This window comes from Cetorhinus maximus, chromosome 15 (genome assembly GCF_964194155.1).
Source record: "Cetorhinus maximus chromosome 15, sCetMax3.hap1.1, whole genome shotgun sequence".
In the NCBI taxonomy this organism is placed as follows: Eukaryota; Metazoa; Chordata; class Chondrichthyes; order Lamniformes; family Cetorhinidae; genus Cetorhinus; species Cetorhinus maximus.
In genome coordinates, this window is record NC_135893.1 from 95,317,296 (window position 1) to 95,335,820 (window position 18,525).

The window sequence follows — 18,525 nt, forward strand, 5'->3', positions numbered from 1 at the left end:
TGATCTAAAATTCAGTGACTATAGATTACTGTTACCAACATGACAGCTCTCTGACAAACATTCTCTTGAACTGACTATCACCAGTCACTCCTGTAAGTGGACCTCACGTCATTTATAATCAGGAATGCGTGGTTACTGCCCATTCTCTCGTTCAATGATAACCAGACCCAGGGGGAATGTAACATGTTTGCAGTGGATACTGTGGTCCCACAAGGACCACACCGCCATTCTCCTGTGCATACGGAAGGACTCTAGTGAGACGGGGCATGATTATAAACCAGAGCGCTTACTTATAGTGCGTGAATGAAAAGAGTGCCATTTTCAGATGCTAATGGTCAATTTCTTACCACTCCTTGTACCATAATTAACCACATATCTCTGCCTCTATCCGGGGCAGTTTTCAATATAGCTTTCCTTAAGGTCCTAATATGCCCTGTTGCAGGTGTATTTGTGCCCAGGTCTGAAGCCTTGCCGTCTCCCTAACTGACTCACTGGTCTCTAGGGAGAGGGAAAATCAATGATAGCTCACGAACCCCTCCCTCAACTCTCGGTGTTATATACTGACTTGCGATCTTCTTCCAAAGCTGTAACTAGGTAGGTACATTGAATTTGTGAACACTCCTCCCAAATTCTGTTTCTGCCTCACCCCTATACCCAGTGACACGTCCATTTCTGGGGACACTGGGGGGGCATACTTCTCCAGAAACTGTTCAATTCTCGCATTGAAAAGGGCTGCATTCTCATTTTAACGCTTCCTAACTTCACAGTTGTAAGATTCTTCGCCTGAAACATGAGCGGTGAAAAATGAAGAGTCATCTGTACGTCTTCTGGCACAGAAATGACGGGATGAAACATACAAAAACATAGAAACGTAAAAGATTTATGGCACAGAAGGAGGCCGTTTGGCCCATCAGGACTGTACAAGCTGGAAAAAAGCAATCTAACCTCATCCCACTTTCCATCCCTTGGTCTGTAGCCTCTAGGTTTTTGCTTCAAGAGCATATCCAAGTGCTTTTTTTTTATGCAGTTAGGATTTCTACCTTGTGCTATATCATTCTGTGATGAACTTACCAACCAGGCACCTCTTCCCTGAAAGCTACTGGAACAGACACACTCTCGTCACAGGGTTACTCCCCTGCCCTCTTCACAAAGGCAACCTTCCCTTTGCCCAAACACTCCAGCTCACCAACCACAGAGGCACTCTCCCTCCGTCTTTGACTGTTTCTCCAAACCGTGGCTTACAGCCAATGTTGCTGCTCAGCTCAGCAAGAACTTGCTGCGTTGTGGTGGGAAATCCTGTAGAAAGACTAGGAATTCCTACACACAGCCTGCAGCACACGGGGAGTGGCATAGCCATGTCAGGGCCAAGCGTCAGCCTAATCCATCAGAAGCACTTGCAGGAGTCAAGAGGAGGAGAAGAGATTTCCTGGCTAGATCCCTTGAGGGGGAAACATTCTTTGCAGCCAGTGGAAGTTTATCCCCACTATTACCTCAGCTTCCTTCCGCCATCTGAATTACTGATCACGTCCTCTGGCTTCTTTCTCCACTCTTGCTGGTTCAGTGTCGCAGAAGGGTTTGAGCTTCTAATCTAAGCTAACACTTCACTGCAACATTTCCACTCTCTTCCACCAGCCAAACGATGAACCAAATTGGGTTGTTGGGTTGACGGGTTGGTACACGAGGAACTGATTCGCCACCACCGCCTCCTGTGTTCCCCTCCCCAGCCACCCCACCCCTCCCATGCTCCCCTACACCTCCCAACTCGCTGCGTGTGCTGCCACTTTTGGACTTGCCTCCATCCCGCTCTCTCCATGAAATTTGTCAAGGGAATGTTGCATTGTCAGCATTCCCACATTTCTGGTGAGGTTCTGTCTCGTTTCCCTAGTAGGGATTCATTAGCTCCAAGAGACTCAAGACATCTTTTCAAAAGAAGTGCAGGGGAGTCCTCCCAGTGTGGGCGGGGAGTCCTCCCAGTGTGCGCAGAAGGTCCTCCCAGTGTGGGCAGAGAGTCCTTCCAGTGTGCGCAGGGAGACCTCCCAGTGTGCGCAGAGAGTCCTCCCAGTGTGGGCGGGGCGTCCTCCCAGTGTGCGCAGAGAGTCCTCCCAGTGTGGGCGGGGCGTCCTCCCAGTGTATGCAGAGAGTCCTCCCAGTGTGGGCGGGGCGTCCTCCCAGTGTATGCAGCGAGTCCTCCCAGTGTGGGCGGGGCGTCCTCCCAGTGTGTGCAGAGAGTCCTCCCAGTGTGCGCAGAGAGCCCTCCCAGTGTGGGCAGAGAGTCCTCCCAGTGTGCGCAGGGAGACCTCCCAGTGTGCGCAGAGAGTCCTCCCAGTGTGGGCGGGGCGTCCTCCCAGTGTGGGCGGGGAGTCCTCCCAGTGTGCGCAGAGAGTCCTCCCAGTGTGGGCGGGGCGTCCTCCCAGTGTGCGCAGAGAGTCCTCCCAGTGTGGGCAGAGAGTCCTCCCAGTGTGCGCAGAGAGTCCTCCCAGTGTGCGCAGAGAGTCCTCCCAGTGTGGGCAGAGAGTCCTCCCAGTGTGCGCAGAGAGTCCTCCCAGTGTGGGCAGAGAGTCCTCCCAGTGTGCGCAGAGAGTCCTCCCAGTGTGCGCGGAGAGTCCTCCCAGTGTGCGCGGAGAGTCCTCCCAGTGTGGGCAGAGAGTCCTCCCAGTGTGTGCGGAGAGTCCTCCCAGTGTGCGCAGAGAGTCCTCCCAGTGTGTGCGGAGAGTCCTCCCAGTGTGCGCAGAGAGTCCTCCCAGTGTGGGCGGGGAGTCCTCCCAGTGTGGGCGTGGAGTCCTCCCAGTGTGTGCAGAGAGTCCTCCCAGTGTGGGCAGAGAGTCCTCCCAGTGTGGGCGGAGAGTCCTCCCAGTGTGCGCAGAGAGTCCTCCCAGTGTGTGCGGAGAGTCCTCCCAGTGTGCGCAGAGAGTCCTCCCAGTGTGCGCAGAGAGTCCTCCCAGTGTGTGCGGAGAGTCCTCCCAGTGTGTGCAGAGAGTCCTCCCAGTGTGTGCGGAGAGTCCTCCCAGTGTGCGCGGAGAGTCCTCCCAGTGTGGGCAGAGAGTCCTCCCAGTGTGTGCGGAGAGTCCTCCCAGTGTGCGCAGAGAGTCCTCCCAGTGTGTGCGGAGAGTCCTCCCAGTGTGTGCAGAGAGTCCTCCCAGTGTGGGCAGAGAGTCCTCCCAGTGTGGGCGGGGAGTCCTCCCAGTGTGTGCAGAGAGTCCTCCCAGCGTGGGCGGGGAGTCCTCCCAGTGTGTGCAGAGAGTCCTCCCAGTGTGGGCGGGGAGTCCTCCCAGTGTGGGCGGGGAGTCCTCCCAGTGTGGGCAGAGAGTCCTCCCAGTGTGGGCGGGGAGTCCTCCCAGTGTGTACAGAGAGTCCTCCCAGTGTGCGCAGAGAGTCCTCCCAGTGTGGGCGGGGTGTCCTCCCAGTGTGTGCAGAGAGTCCTCCCAGTGTGGGCGGGGAGTCCTCCCAGTGTGCACAGAGAGTCCTCCCAGTGTGCGCAGAGAGTCCTCCCAGTGTGGGCAGAGAGTCCTCCCAGTGTGGGCGGGGTGTCCTCCCAGTGTGCGCAGGGATGGCAGGGCCGCGGGCAAGAAAGGCGGGACATTAAGGTCAAACTAATCCTCCAGAGGGGTTTCCCCTCCGCCTCGAGGAGTGTTACTGGCTTTGATCTTCCACAGTTTTTTAATTGCAACGGGTGCCTCCAAGGCAGCCTCCATTATTGAGGCAACCTCATGGTCTCCGATTTGTCTCAGTAGCACCTACCACTCCCGGCAAGCCTGCTGAGGCTCCTGAACGACGAACCCTTTAATTGATAAAAGCAAAGAACTGCGGATGCTGGAAATCCAAAACAGAAACAGAAATACCTGGAAAAACTCAGCAGGTCTGGCAGCATCGGTGGAGAAGAACACAGTTGACGTTTCGAGTCCTCATGATCCTTCAACAGAACCTGCCAATCCAGAGCCCGCCCAGCATCCTGAATAGGATGGTGAAGGCAGAGGCAGGTCTGTCCGGAGGTCGCTCCTGTTAAGTGTGGGCTCGAGATCCACATTTAGTCCCGACGTTGGAGTCCTGGAGCCCGCGGCAAAATCCATCCTCTTGAGTTCTAGAAACATAGGAAACATGCTAAGGACACACATGCTAGAAATCCTCATGAAGGAGTCAGGTTAGAGCGCATTTTCCAACATTCAGCTGGAGATTTCTCATCTGTAGCTTTCAGAATGTGTGTGTAAGTGGAGAGCTCCGATATGCTCAAACCTATACTTTCTGACCATGCGTTTGGTCATCTATCATCATGTTTGGACAGTGTCAGTTTTTGTCTGGTGTGAGAATGGATGTTTTAAAAAATATTTTGGGGAATATTGGGCAGAATTTTCTGTTTGGTGGTGGGGGGAGGTGGGGGGGTGGGGGGGTTTGGGGTGGGGGGTGGGGGGGCGGGGTGGGGGGAGGTTGGTCGGGGGGGGTGAAGTGGGAGTGGGCGTGGCCATTTTATGCAGACGGGCCAATTAAGGCCAGCCCAGCGTAATGCCCGACTCCCAAGGAGAGCGGGAGTGGGCAGGAGTGCATTGTCCACAGGGTCCAATGGCGACCCAGCAGCCTGTTTATCTGAAACGCTGGCAGCCTTTGCAAGGCCGCTCACAATGGCAAGTGGAAGGGCTCACCAGAGGGCTTCTGGTGAGCAGGCCAGTCCGGAGGGTAGGCCAGCAGAGCAGGCGAGGCTAGAGGCTAGGGCAGTGGGACAGGACAGGACAGGCCGGAGGATAGGGCGGGGTGTCAGTGTGCCCCTCGTTTCTCGGATGACTGCCTTGCTGCCCTCCTCGAGGAGGTGGTAGCACGGCGGGAGGTGCTGGTTCCCCAGGATGGGAGGAGGAGGCCCCCCCAACATGACAAAATGTGCCTGGGAGGAGGTGGTGGAGGTGGTGAGCTCCCGCGATATGGTGCGGCGCACCAGGATCCAGTGTCGCAAGTGCTTCAACGACTTGTTGCGCTCTGGCAGGATGAGGACCATGTCGGCATTGGCCATGTAACCCAGCAGGTCGGCTTACCCCCTGCTGCCCCCCCCCACCCCCATCCCCCAAGTCTAAGTGCAGTGACTGCATTGAATCATTGACGGCATTTATCTTTTGCTGGGTGGGCCAGCAGATACTGCCCATGCTGAGGTCAGCCTGAGAGGGTGATGAAGAGATGTGATTTGCCTCCACAGCATGTGTAACACTGAGTCCCACATGACTGGTTTGGGGGCAACCTGGAGGAGTTGTGCCTAGGCACTGTGTTTGAACTCTAGGACATGTCCAAGTCAGGGTGATGAGATGGTGGGAGGGGAGCTCCAAGGTGGCATGGCAACGAACCATCTGCTGCCCTCTGCGCTCCACGTGCTTGCGCCTCCTTGGGTATGGAAGGATATACTGTGTGGTGCCTAATGTGATGTAGGCAGCATGTGTCCAAGGGGACTGTGGAGAGAGGGTTGGGGAGCAGGCCTAGTACCTTTGTGTGAGTGTTCAGCGGCAATGGGGTGAGGAGGCATTGGAGCCCTGATATGTCCCACTCTGGTTGGGGTGGGCCGTGCGCGAAGAGAGTCCATGTGCAATTTTCACTCATCAATACTCGTCTGTTATTTTCAGGAGAAGGATGCTCATAATGCGGCAGAGCGTGTGGGGACTGGTGGCGGCCAGGCGCAGATCACCATTCTTAGCCGCTTCGAGCAGGAGGCCCTGGATTTGGAGAGGCGCCATGCACCCAGGTCCACTGGTGTCAGTGAGGCTGGGGTGCCATGGCCAGGTATTTATGCCCAACAGTGAGGTCAGCATTGTCCTCCCAACAGCCATAGCACTGCTGAATGTTAAATGATTTAATTTTGCAACATGGTTTGACCATTGCTTATGGAAGGATGAGCTCATAATGACCCGGGGGACAGGTATATACATTGACATTGTCTCCACGTTAACTGATCCAATGTCCTTGTTCTTCCTTTCAGTATCAGCGGAGCAGGGCCAGGAGGAGGAGCAGCAGAGGCCCCCTCTCACACCTGAGGGCCCTGAAGTCTCACCAGCGTCACACCATTTCTGCCAGGCGGGCACCAGTGCAGATACTAGCACCTTGGTGGGAATTCGAACATCGGCTAGTGTCCCGGGGCACAGTGGCGAGGGCACTTCACAGTCACTGGAGGAGCTGGCAGAGACAGAGAGTGTCCATGGCACCAGCAGTCGGAGGACTGCAGGGGACCAGGCACATGCTCAGTCGGTGCCTGATGATGTGCCTCTGGAGTCGTCCGCGACGCAGCAGCTGCAGGAAATGCGGCCGGGTGTGCGGGAGCATTTGGGGGAGATACATGAGGCTACGCTTGGCTTGGTCTCCGTGGTGCAGGAGTCCACGCGGATGATCACTGAAGCAATGAGCCACATGTCCGAGCGCCATGCGTCCTCCATGGAGAGAGTGGTGACTCTCGTGGAGAGGATCCTCCAGGAGACATGTCAGGGATTCCTGGGGATACGCTCAAACCAGCAAGCACTCACATCGGCATTGACCTCAGCTGGTCAGTGCCAGTGTGGGAGATGGTTTGGGCATCAACTTTCACAGCCCATCCATCCACAGGGATCAGGGAGGTCTGAAGCGACCTCACGTTGGCGCAGCAGCTACCTGACATCTCTGCGGGCACCTCTCAGGGCACTCCGGATGAGGGCAGCAGCTCCTCCGCCCTTCTCCCAGTGACTGTAGCATCCAGTGAGGCTGCGACAACTGGGGAGATGCCAGCTGTGGAACTGGCAGCTCCCTCCCAGGCAGGGCCAGCACAGGCTCCACGGGCCAGAGGACGACCACCAAGGTCATCGCGGCCAACAGGACAGCAGAGTCAGCAGCCTGTCTCAGATGCCACTCCGAGCGATGGGGCAGCACCAAGACGTAGCACCCACAAACATAAACATAAGATACCTTAGGCACACCATGGGCTTTTCACTGGTGCTTTTGTGTTGGCCCGAAGTGAGGTCTTTATGATTTGCTTTGTTTTGTAACACTATTCTCTTTTTTTTGGAATAAGTTGGGTTGCTTGACAGAATAAATTCAGATATGTCACCATGGCTGAAGGTGCCTCTTTTTTTCTGCATGTATATAGTTTCCAAAACTGTAATGAGTGCTTTATTGGACATTCAGCTTTATTAACAAGGCCCTTAGTGACTGTTCCTAACCTGGCAGATTTTGCACTTGGGTGTCGAGTATGGAGCCTACAGCCCAGGCTTGTCCTGGAGGTCCATATGTGGTGTATTAGCTGAAGGTTCGTTGGATTAAAGCCTCCCAGGTGTCCCTGCCTCCCTGGAGTAGTCCCAGGTCAGCGTCTAACCCCTCAGCATTTCTCTGCGCATGCTCATCCTCGGACTCACTGCTGGACTCATCGTGTGCAGCCGCAGCCACTGCGTCAACATCTTCATTGTCCACAGCATCCCCCCTTTCCAGCGCAAGATTGTGCAGGGCGCAGCATGCAACCACTATCACCGAGACACGATCTGAGGGGTACTGGAGTGCACTCTCTGAACAGTCCAGGCATCGGAAGCGCATCTTGAGAAGACCAATGGCTCTCTCCACCACAGCCCTTGTGGTGCTGCGGCTCCTATTGTACCGCTGCTCAGCTTCTGTTCTTGGATGGTGGAGAGGCGTCATGAGCCACCTTCTGAGGGGATAGCCCTTGTCACTCAGCAGCCATCCATCCAGCCGGGCTGGAGTACTGAAGAGCCCCGGCACCTGGGAGTGTCGGAGGATGTAGGCGTCGTGGGAGCTGCCTGGGAACCTTGCACAGACTTGTAGAATCTGCATCCTGTGATCACACACTATCTGCACGTTCATGGAGTGAAATCCCTTCCTGTTGACAAAGGCACTGGGCTCACCTGCTGGCGCCTTGATGGCCACATGTGTGCAGTCTATAGCACCCTGGACATGGGTGAAGCCAGCAATGGCCGCGAAGCCTCTGGCTCATTGTGCCTGACTTGCCTGGTCGCAGCGGAAGCGGATGAAGGTGGATACCCGTCTGAACAGAGCGTCTGTAACCTGCTTGACACAAGTGTGGACAGCTGATTGGGAGACAATGCAAAGATCACCCACCGAGCCCTGGAAGGAGTCAGAGGCATAGAAGTGGAGGGCAACTGTGACCTTCAGAGCCACTGGCATGGGGATTCCACCCACAAAGTTAGCGGAGATCTCAGGGCCAATCATCTGACAGATATAGTTGACTGTCTCCCTTGAGAGATGGAGCCTCCTTTGGCACTGCACCTCAGTCATATTGAGGTAGCTGCTTCGCCGCCTGTATACCCTGGCAGCAGGATAGTGGCATCTTCTGCGGTCCCTTCCACCTTGGACTACCTCTTGGCCCTGCGCCCCTTGTGCCTGCGCCTGTACTCCCAAAGGTGGCTCCACTGGAGGCTGAATGTGCATTCCTGGCCTCCTCCCCCTTCTAGCCCTCCCTTCCTCCTCAGAGGAGTTGCCTCCAGTGGACAGTTCAGCTTCCATTCCCAGGCTAAGGGAAGGCTTCCTGAAACCTGCAGGCCCAGAAGAGATTCCTCACTGCAGAGTGCTGACCTGAAGGTTAAGAGTCCAGAAAAAGCAGCTGGTGTGCGTTTTGAAGTATTGCAGATCACACAGGCAAGTTTCAAAAACGTTCACAAATAAATGCTTGACTGTGCATACTCGTGACCCCAGTAAGCCCTCTTATCCTGCCTATGGATGAGGTTAATAGAAATGTGTCCTACCTACCTGCCATTGTGCCTGTGCGCCGACCCGAAGATCGCATGGGCGCCGAAAAATCAGCGTGGATTGGCGCCTCAAGGGCCTTAAGTGGCCTGTTAATTAATGGAAGGTTCACATCGGACATCATCGCGTGCCTGCCCAACGAAATATCACGATGTGTTTGGGGTGAGCCTGCCCAACGAAATATCACGATGGCGTGTGGTGACATCGGGAAGCTCGCCCAACGTCACCGCGCATCGTTTTATGTCTGGACGTGTGGGGCCCGCCTCCGCATGCCAAAGGGAAATTCAGCCCATTGTGTTCGTCTATAAAGAAGGCTGGATGTCTGTGTCTATGTGTATGTGATTTAATTAAACTGGGCAAGAGATTGATTGTAGTCAGGTTGTTCGGGGGGTTGGAAACATGAAAAGGATAGAGGTGTTAATTTTGAGATACAAGTAAATAGGCTAGATCTAACATTTGCATTTTTAAACTTGTTGAGAGTTTGTTTGAATATCAAAGGGGAGTCAGAAGTGAAAAGAAACATCTTTACATTTTGCAGAAGTTCATAGGTAAATAGTAGTGGGGATATTTTATATTGACCTAAAAGCAAAGACAAGGTGGAAATGTGAAAGATCTTATATTTGGAAGGGTTTGAGTTTCAAAGAGGTGTGAGAGCAATGGAAGGAGATGAAAGGGAAAAAAGGGTATAGTGGAGCTACTGTGGATAGCTGTGTAGGTAGAGGTGGCTAGAGCTGGCTAGAGATAGCTAGAGATAGCTGGGATTAGCTGGAGCTGTTTGAGCGGTTGAGATATCTGGAGCGCTGGACAGGGAGAGGTTGCAGTTTGAATCACCCATTCCAGTCAAGATAGAAAAGTCTTGGGCTGCAGCAAACAGTTTTATTCTGAACTGGAGTCCACTGCAGAGTGGAAGAGGGTAAAGGTCATGTGGTACACATTTATTGAAGCTACCGCAGTTTACCTTGTGCAATATTACTGGATTTCATAATTAAACATCTATAAGGCAGTGTTGCCTGGAAAGTGTTTACTTGTGGGTTTGACCAAATAGAGAGTTTTTGGTGGAACGTTTTCTAAGGCTAACCTTAATCGTGTAACTGTAACCTTGTGTGCTTAAGTTTTCTTTTATTTTTGTTAATAAAACTTCTACTTTTAATCTTTAAAATCCCAACAGTGTTACTGGACCTCTTACTGCTGAGATCGGTACATCTGCTTCTCAGTTTCAGAATACAGAAAAAAAGGATATGGCCAGTAAGCCAAGTTTCCCTCTGGGATTTGGTTTGCACAGCAATTAACATCGGCCATGGTCACAACACTGGTAACGCTCTAGGGATGCTATAAGTGCTATGTAAACCCGAGTTGTTGTTGCAGTGGATGCAGGGTGTATTTCCGCCTTGCCAGTGGTGACAATCAATATATCCCCTTTGTAATGTAGTTCCCAGTTTCAGGCTTCAATACAATATGATTTGCTTGCTTTTTCCGCACCCACGATTCACAGGACGCCTGAGCAGATTTTAATATGAGCAGTTGTCAGTTCAGATCTTGTCACTTTCCAGAGTCAGATTTGTCCTCAGGGAATTCCAAGGTTTCGACAGCTCAGTTTCAGAGGAATAGGAAGGAGAGCAAAATAATTTTCCTTTCCCAGTTTCTATCCTCTCCGTCAAGAAATCATCGGCACAACAAGGCTGCTGCACTTCAGAATGACATTTTGAAATACGGCTGCTAAATGTATATTTGATAAAGGGCGGGTGGAACTGCATCACCTTCGCTACATTTTAGTCAATTGACTTTGCAAATCTTCATGTAATTTCAAAATATTCCCCAAAGATAACACAAAGCAATTTTAAGGATAGATGGAGGCAGACACACAGCCAATGCACTTATAATAACATTACATCAAATTGCTGATAATCTGTTTCTAATTACTGCTGTTAGCACAATATTGGTTGACCTCATTGCAGACTGGGAGATAATGGCAAAGAGTATGTGGGACTAGACAGCATGTAAAATTTCTCTGCATGCAAATTCTTTCTCGATTGGGTGCTGTATCTGGAAGACATCAAAAGCTTGTGGACAAAAGTTTACAAAGTGATTCCATGAGTGTAGGCTTGTGGTTTAAAAAAAAAAGCAGATTAATGGGACAAAGAAAGACTTGCAGTTCCCTTTTCATGACCACCGGACGTCTCAAAAACACTTTACAGCCAATTAATGAAGTACCTTGTGACGTGTAATCACTGTTGTAATGCAGCCAATTAGCTCAGGCAGCCAATTAGCTCAGCAAGCCCCCACAAACAGCAATGTGACAGTGACCAGATAATCTGTTTTTTTTTTAATGTTGTTTGAGAGATAAATGTAAATAAACTCTCCTGTTCTTCTTCAAGATAGTGCCATGGGATCTTTTACATCCACCTGAGCAGGCAGCTGGGGCCTCAGTTTAATGTCTCATCTGAAAGACAGGTGGATATTGAAGTGGCATTAGATGTCAGTCTTTGGGGATTTAGGGTACAGAACTTGATGGAGGGGAACAGGGTAACAAGTGACAGCACTGGGAGAGGTCGGAGAATTGCTCCAGAAAGATCGGGCTAGCATTTGTTGATTCTAGAAGGATCGGCTCCGAATGAAATGAGAAATTCATGATGATGTAAGTTTTTATTGTGACAGAAAGAACAGGGAGTTCCTGTGCAGCTGCACAGAGGGACCAGACCTTGCTTTTGTGCAAGCGTGTAAGACAGGTGATAGTGGGTCAAAGGCCCATTTCACATCCTATTGAAATTCAATGGAAATAAAAGACAGGTGAGATGCAACACAGGCTGCCGCCCCACGATCACACAAAATCAATATCTACCCAAAGAAATGAAATAGTATGCACTCTTCACTCAGATATGTTGCCCTAGCTCCCACGGCCATTGCTTTCATCATGTGCATTTCTCTCCAATTTCTATCATTTGTCCCCAAAATTGGTTACTTGGCATTCTCTCTCTGATGTGATTTGTTTCCATTAAGAGACAATACTTTCCTGTTAATTGTATGCCCTAGACCATTGTCTTAAAGTATTGTTCTGTGCCTGGCCTTCATCCAGAGGAAGTAGCTATTGTACTTGCAGCTTTGATAAAAGGCATTGATCTTAGCAGCTCTGCCAATGAAACAAAGATTATTGTCTCCAATATGTTGATTATATAACTCAGTTCACATAAAGGTCTGGCTTTATTCTTTATTCTTTATTCTACATTGATAATGAACCAAACAGGGAATTCCAGTATATCTTCTCAGCGTTGAAATTATTACAAGAACTCCAAAGAAAATTATTCAGCCAATTAACCAAGATACCAAAACAAAAACAGAAACAGAAATACCTGGAAAAACTCAGCAGGTCTGGCAGCATCGGCGGAGAAGAGTACAGTTGACATGACCCTTCAACAGAACATGAGGACTCGAAACGTCAACTGTACTCTTCTCCGCCGTTGCTGCCAGACCTGCTGAGTTTTTTTGCAGGTATTTCTGTTTCTGTTTTTGTTTTGGATTTCCAGCATCCGCAGTTTTTTGTTTTTATAACCAAGATACCACTTGCCTGTTTTAGTGATTGTGTGTAGTTCAAAAATGATCTGGAGAAGAGCGGAGAGTTCCCCTAGTTCCCTGATTAACGTTCCTCACTTAACTTGTGCCACCACGTTCTCCGTAGATCAGAGAAGACTAAGTGGAGATTTGATAAAGGTGTTTAAAATCATGATAGAGTAAATAATGAGAAACTGTTTCCAATGGCTGAGGAGACAATAACCAGAGGCAACAGATTTAAGGTGATTGGTAAAAGAACGAGAGGCGACATGAGGAAAATCTTTCTTATGCAGCGAGTAGTTAGGATTTGGAACGCACAGCCTGAGAGGGTGGTGGGAACAGATTTAATGGTGGCCTTCAAAAGGGAATTGGATAAATATTTGTAGGGATGTGGGGAGGAAACTGAGGAAAGGGACTAGCTGAGTTGTTCTTCAAAAGAGCCAGCGGAGACTTTAAGGGCTGAATAGCCACCTTCTGAGCTGTACCGTTCTATGATTCGATGAACAGATTAACCCATTCTTACTTTCCTTCTCTTAGTTATTCACTGTCATTGCTTTTTTTTCCGGACCTGTGGCAAATTGGCTGCCAGGGACATCAGTTACTGTCCTTAAGAAGGTCATTCACAGATATGAAGGTCTTTGGGGATGCCCTGAGAGATGTGATGAAGTGCTACATAAATGCAAGTTCTTTCTTTTTTCCATTCTGCTTGTTCCATTTAGCACTAGGCACATAGGGCTGTAGTTTCTCTGATACGGGTTTGTGACCACAAGGCATTCCTGTGGCTGTGATGCAGATGAATCTTTCTGCTGACAGTATAGCTTTTACAAAGTATAAGCTCTCTTTGTTGGTTTGATTCATGTACCCATCCTTGGTGTACTCCCAATGCACACAGACGTGATGGATGCGTTTTGAATGGTTTCTGCTGGTCATATTCTTTCTCACAGCCACAATACAATGAGGAATTGCGAGAAGCTTCCCCAGTTTGTTTTTTTAAAAGGGATATCAGGAATATGGTAGTGTGGTAGTGAATGATGTGATTTCCTTGCAGCATTTTGACTGTTTCTGCTGGTTTTCCATCATCGGGTTAAAGTGCAAAGGGCCTAAATGCTGCCTGGGACTATTACCTGGGGTTCAGTACCCATTCATAGCAAGGGCCTGTGGAGGACAGACATCTCAGCCATATAACGATGCTGAATGAAGCAAAGGTCTTTCTCAAAGCAACAGAGTCCCCTCCGCCCCACAGTGCAGCCCTGCACCGACCATTGTGCACAGATAGCCTTCCCCAGGTAGCCGAAAGCTGCTTTCTGATGCTTTGAAGCAGAGCCAGGCTTGGATTTCGTGCCTCTGCGTCAGAAGGTTACATGTTCAAACGTATAACCTAATCTGACAGATCAGTACCGTACTGGGGGAGTCTGGCATTGTCACTGATGGTGCCTTTCAAATGAGGCTCCATCTGTCAAATCAGGTGGAGGGTAAAAGATCACATGAATTAAGAGCAGGGATAGGCCATTCGGCCCCTCGAGCCTGCTCCACCAGTCAATAAGACCATGGCTGATCTGAATGTAACCTCAACCTCACATTCCGACCTACCACCGATAATTTCACTCCCTCGTTAAACAAGAATCTATCTAGCTCCGCTTTAAAAATATTCAAAGATTTCTGCTTCCACCACCTTTTGAGGAAGAGAATTCCAAAAACTTAACCCCCTGAGAGAAAAAAATTCTCTTCACCTCTGTCTTAAATGAGAGACCCCTTATTTTTGAACAGTTTTAGATTCTCCCACAAGAGGAAACATCCTCTCCACATCGACCCTGTCAAGACCCCTCGGGATCTTAAAGGTTTCAATTAAGTCGCCTCTTACTCTTCTAAACTCCAGTGGATACAAGCCTAACCTGTCCAACCTTTCCTCATTAGACAACCCGCCCATTCCTGGCATTGGTCAAGTAAACCTTCTCTGAACTGCTTCTAACGCATTTACATCTTTCTTTAAATAAGGAGACCAGTACTGTACACAAGACTCCAGATGTGGTCTCACCAATGCCCTGTACAACTGAAGCATAACCTCCCTACTTTTGTAAGATTGCATGGCACTTATCACAGAGGGGCAGGGGAGTTCAGGCCAACCTTTATCTCTGAACCAAAACTGGCCATTTACCTCATGTTCTATTTGTGGGACTTTGCTGTGTACAACTTGCTGTTTGCCTGCATAACATCAGTGATAATATACCTGAAGTAATGAATTGCCTGTGAAGCATTGTAGGACATCCTGAGATCATTTTCTTTCTTTCCAATCCCTACCTGCAGCCAAGCCTACACCAACTTTCCATGGGCACTCTTTGAAACCAGGCAGCTGCCCTATGCTAGGCCTGTAAAATGCTGCTGAAGCTTCATTACATCCCTCTGATGTGATTGGTACGGAGCTTAAATACCACATTTGTTTCAGAGGTGAGTTCCCATCTCTGACTGTTCAGCCCGAGGAGATGTGTACCATGTGCAAGTAAGCCAGACCTCCAGCGAAGTTGGGTGCCTGCTCCTATTTCATTGTCTCTATAGAAACTGGCCTGTACAGGGATATATGGGCAGGAAACCTATGACCCATTTCCTCACTCCACCCTGGACAGTCTCTCAACACCATTCAGCACTGCCTCAAGAGCTTTGGGCCTCAGCAGTTGAAGACACGGCCATCAATATTGGGGAGATAAAAATCAGGACACGGCCTAATTGCTAGTCATTTTTCTTTTATTTATTCACTCACGAGATGTGGGTGTCGCTGGCTAGGCCAGCATTTTTGCTGCCCATCCCTAAATGTCCTTGAGAAGGTGGTGGTGAGCTGCCTTCTTGAACCGCTGCAGTCCATGTGGTGTAGGTACACCCACAGTGCTGTTAGGAAGGGAGTTCCAGGATTTTGACCCAGTGAGTGAAGGAACAGCGATATATTTCCAAGTCAGGATGGTGAGTGGCTTGGAGTGGGACTTCCAGGTGGTGGTGTTCCCATGTGTCTGCTGCCCTTGTCCTTCTAGATGGTGGTGGTCATGGGGCTTGGAAAGTGTTGTCGAAGGAGCCTTGGTGAGTTGCTTCAGTGCATTTTGTAGATGGTACACACTGCTGCTCTGTGTGCAGTGGTGGTGGGAGTGGATGTTGAAGGTAATGGATGGGATGCCAATCAAATGGGCTGCTTTGTCCTGCATGGTGTCGAGCTTCTTGAGTGTTGTGGGAGCTGCACTCATCCAGGCAATTGGAGACTATTCCATCACATTCCTGACTTGTGCCTTGTAGATAGTGGACAGGCTCTGGGGAGTCAGGAGGTGAGTTACTCGCCGCAGGATTCCTAGCCTCTGTCTTGCTCTTGTAGCCACAGTATTTATAGGCTAGTTCAGTTCAGTTTCTGGTCAATGGTAACCCCCAGGATGTTGATAGTGGTGGATTTAGTGATGGTAATGCCGTTGAATGTCAAAGGGAGGTGGCTAGATTCTCTCTTGTTGGAGATGGTCATTGCCTGACACTTGTGTGGCATGAATGTTACTTTCCACTTATCCGCCAAAGCGTGAGCATTGTCCAGGTCTTGCTGCATATGGACATGGACTGCTTCAGTATCTGAGGAGTCGCGAATGGTGCTGAACATTGTGCAATCATCAGCGAACATCCCCACTTCTGACCTTATGATGAAGAGAAGGTCATTGATGAAGCAGTTGTTTTCTGCACGAGAGCAGATGTGCAGGACCTGTGCAAGCAGCCCTCTAGGACAAATATCAGATCAGCTCCTAATGGCATTGTTATTACAACTGGCTAGGCTACGCAATGATTCCACTTGCACGTGGGGATGAATCAACCTTGAAGGGAGATCAGAAGATTGGGTTATTGGTAGCTGCGGGCCATCAAACCATCTATGGTGGCCTTGGCAGACCTTATTCACAGCTTGCTGCTGAGATTTTAAACTTCTGGGTTAGGGGGTAACATTTCAGCACTAAACTGACAACGCATTAGACCTTTGGGGTGATTTTCAGCCTGATGTGAATGTAAGTATTTCTTGTAATATTTGCCACATTCAGTTGATATATTCTGTAAATGCAGCAAAAAGAAAAGAGATGCTTATTTAGGAGAAAATGGAGAAAACACTTTAGATCACATGGCCATGAGTGGAATGATGATGTATCATTTTGCAAGCATGAACCACTCTTGGAGTCACTACTGAAGTATTTGTGGAAAATGCTTTGACTGGTTTTGATGCTGTGCTGTATATATCCAAATATTTTGTATCTAAGCACTGACATTTAAAATTTTTATTTTGCCTCATCATAAGCACAGGCAAGAAACTGTCTCCAAGATAGCAACGCTAAACCCTTCACTGAAAGATCACAGGAAAGCTTTGAGAATTTCACTAAATTTAACTTAAATTAAATCTACATTTGATAACTGCTTGGCTTTGCGCCGATGGGGGTGCTGGTGGCATTATCACATACAATGAAACCATAGCAACCTTGTCGAACATGATGTCTCGGCACTCTATTTCTCTTTCTGTTTTAAATTGTCCCCTACTATTGTGCCTTCATGCGAGGTCATCTGCTAACACAGAACTCGTGAACCAATCAATATATCAGTGTGGGTGGTGATTAAGTTAAGAAGGTTAAGGGATTATTGGATTTTTCATGAAGAGGATCAGTATTAATACTAATTCAGTTCTGTGGCTCTGCAACTTATCCTATGCCTGGCCTGTACCTTGTTCCTGGCCCATTCCCTGTACCAACACCATGAAAACAACAACAACAACAACTTATATTTATATAGCGCCTTTTACATCATAAAACATCCCAAGGCAGGAGCATTACAAAACTAAGCATGACACTGATCCACTTAAGGAGATAATAGGCCAGGTGACCAAAACTTGGACAAAGGGTTAGGGTTTAAGAAATGTCTTGAAGAAGGACAGTAAGGAAGAGAGCCGGAGAAGTGTAGGGAGGGAATTCCAGAGCTTGGCGCCGAGGTAACTGAAGGCTCGGCCACCAAAGGTGGAGCAATTATAACTGGGGATGCACAAGAGGCTAAAATTAGAGGAAAACAGTTATCTCTGAGGGATAACCCAGGGGTTGGAGGTTACAGAGATAGGGAGACACTGTGCCACACAGCCCAGTTTAAGAGGAAGAATACGTAGGAGGCCATTTAGCCCCTCGAGCCTGTTCTGCCATTCAAAGAAATCATGGCTGATCTATGACCTAACTTCACATATCTACCTTAATTTGTCCCATATTTCTCAGTACTTTTTTTAACGAATCTATAAATCTCAGATTTTAAATGCACAATGAACCTATCATTAACTGCAGAAGAGAAATCCAAACTTCCAGCACGATTTGCGTGGAGAAGAGTTTCTGTTCTTCACCCCTAAAAGGTCTGGCTCCATGTTTTAGGCTACGTCCCCTAGTCCAACCAGTGGAAATTTGCCAACCAGTGGAAATAGTTTCCCTCTATCTACCCGAGCATCCCCATGGATAGCTCGAAAAGTGCAATCAGATCACCTCTTGTCTTGCTAACAGAGAATGTGATCTTTGGATGGAATTTAATGTAGGTGATGGGTGTCTTGGCTGCCAGCTAGCGAGAGCTTGGCATTGCCTCTTTTCAGGAAGGCCTGCCACATTTAGTGCCAACCAGGCACTTAACTTGGCACTGACGGGCCTTTCCAGGAATCAAGGACTCCGGGGACTTGAAGCCCCATCTGCTGAAAGCTGCTGGCCAATCCGAGGCCAGTTGTTGCGCATTGCTTGGCAGCACCACTGGGGAGGCAGTGGCTGCTGCGGGTAATGCACCCACCCGTGGCCCAGTCTCGCTGAGGGACCCAGGCCACAGGCTCAGTGATGGCAGGAAGGGGATCACGAGGTGGGGGTCATGGGAGAGGCGGGGAGGCGTGGTTAGCAGCAAGGACAGAGGGTTGGCTCCCATCGGGCCTCTTCCCAATACCAGGTCCCTCAATCAGGCTGATAGGGTTTGCTTTGCAGACTTCCCATATGTAAGGAGACAAAAACTGCACACAGTACCCTAGGTGTGATCTCGCCAGTTTCCTTTGTAACTGACGTAAGACTTCTTTACTCTTATGCTTCAATCCCTGAGTAATAAAGGGGAATATAGCATTAGCTTTTCAAATTGCGTGCTGGACCTGCATGTTAGCTTTCTGTGATTCATGTACAAATTAGTACCACTGAATACCAACGCTCCCTGGTCTCTCATCTTTTAAAAGATATTCTGCTTTCCTATTTTCCTAACAGAGTGGATACATTTCACATT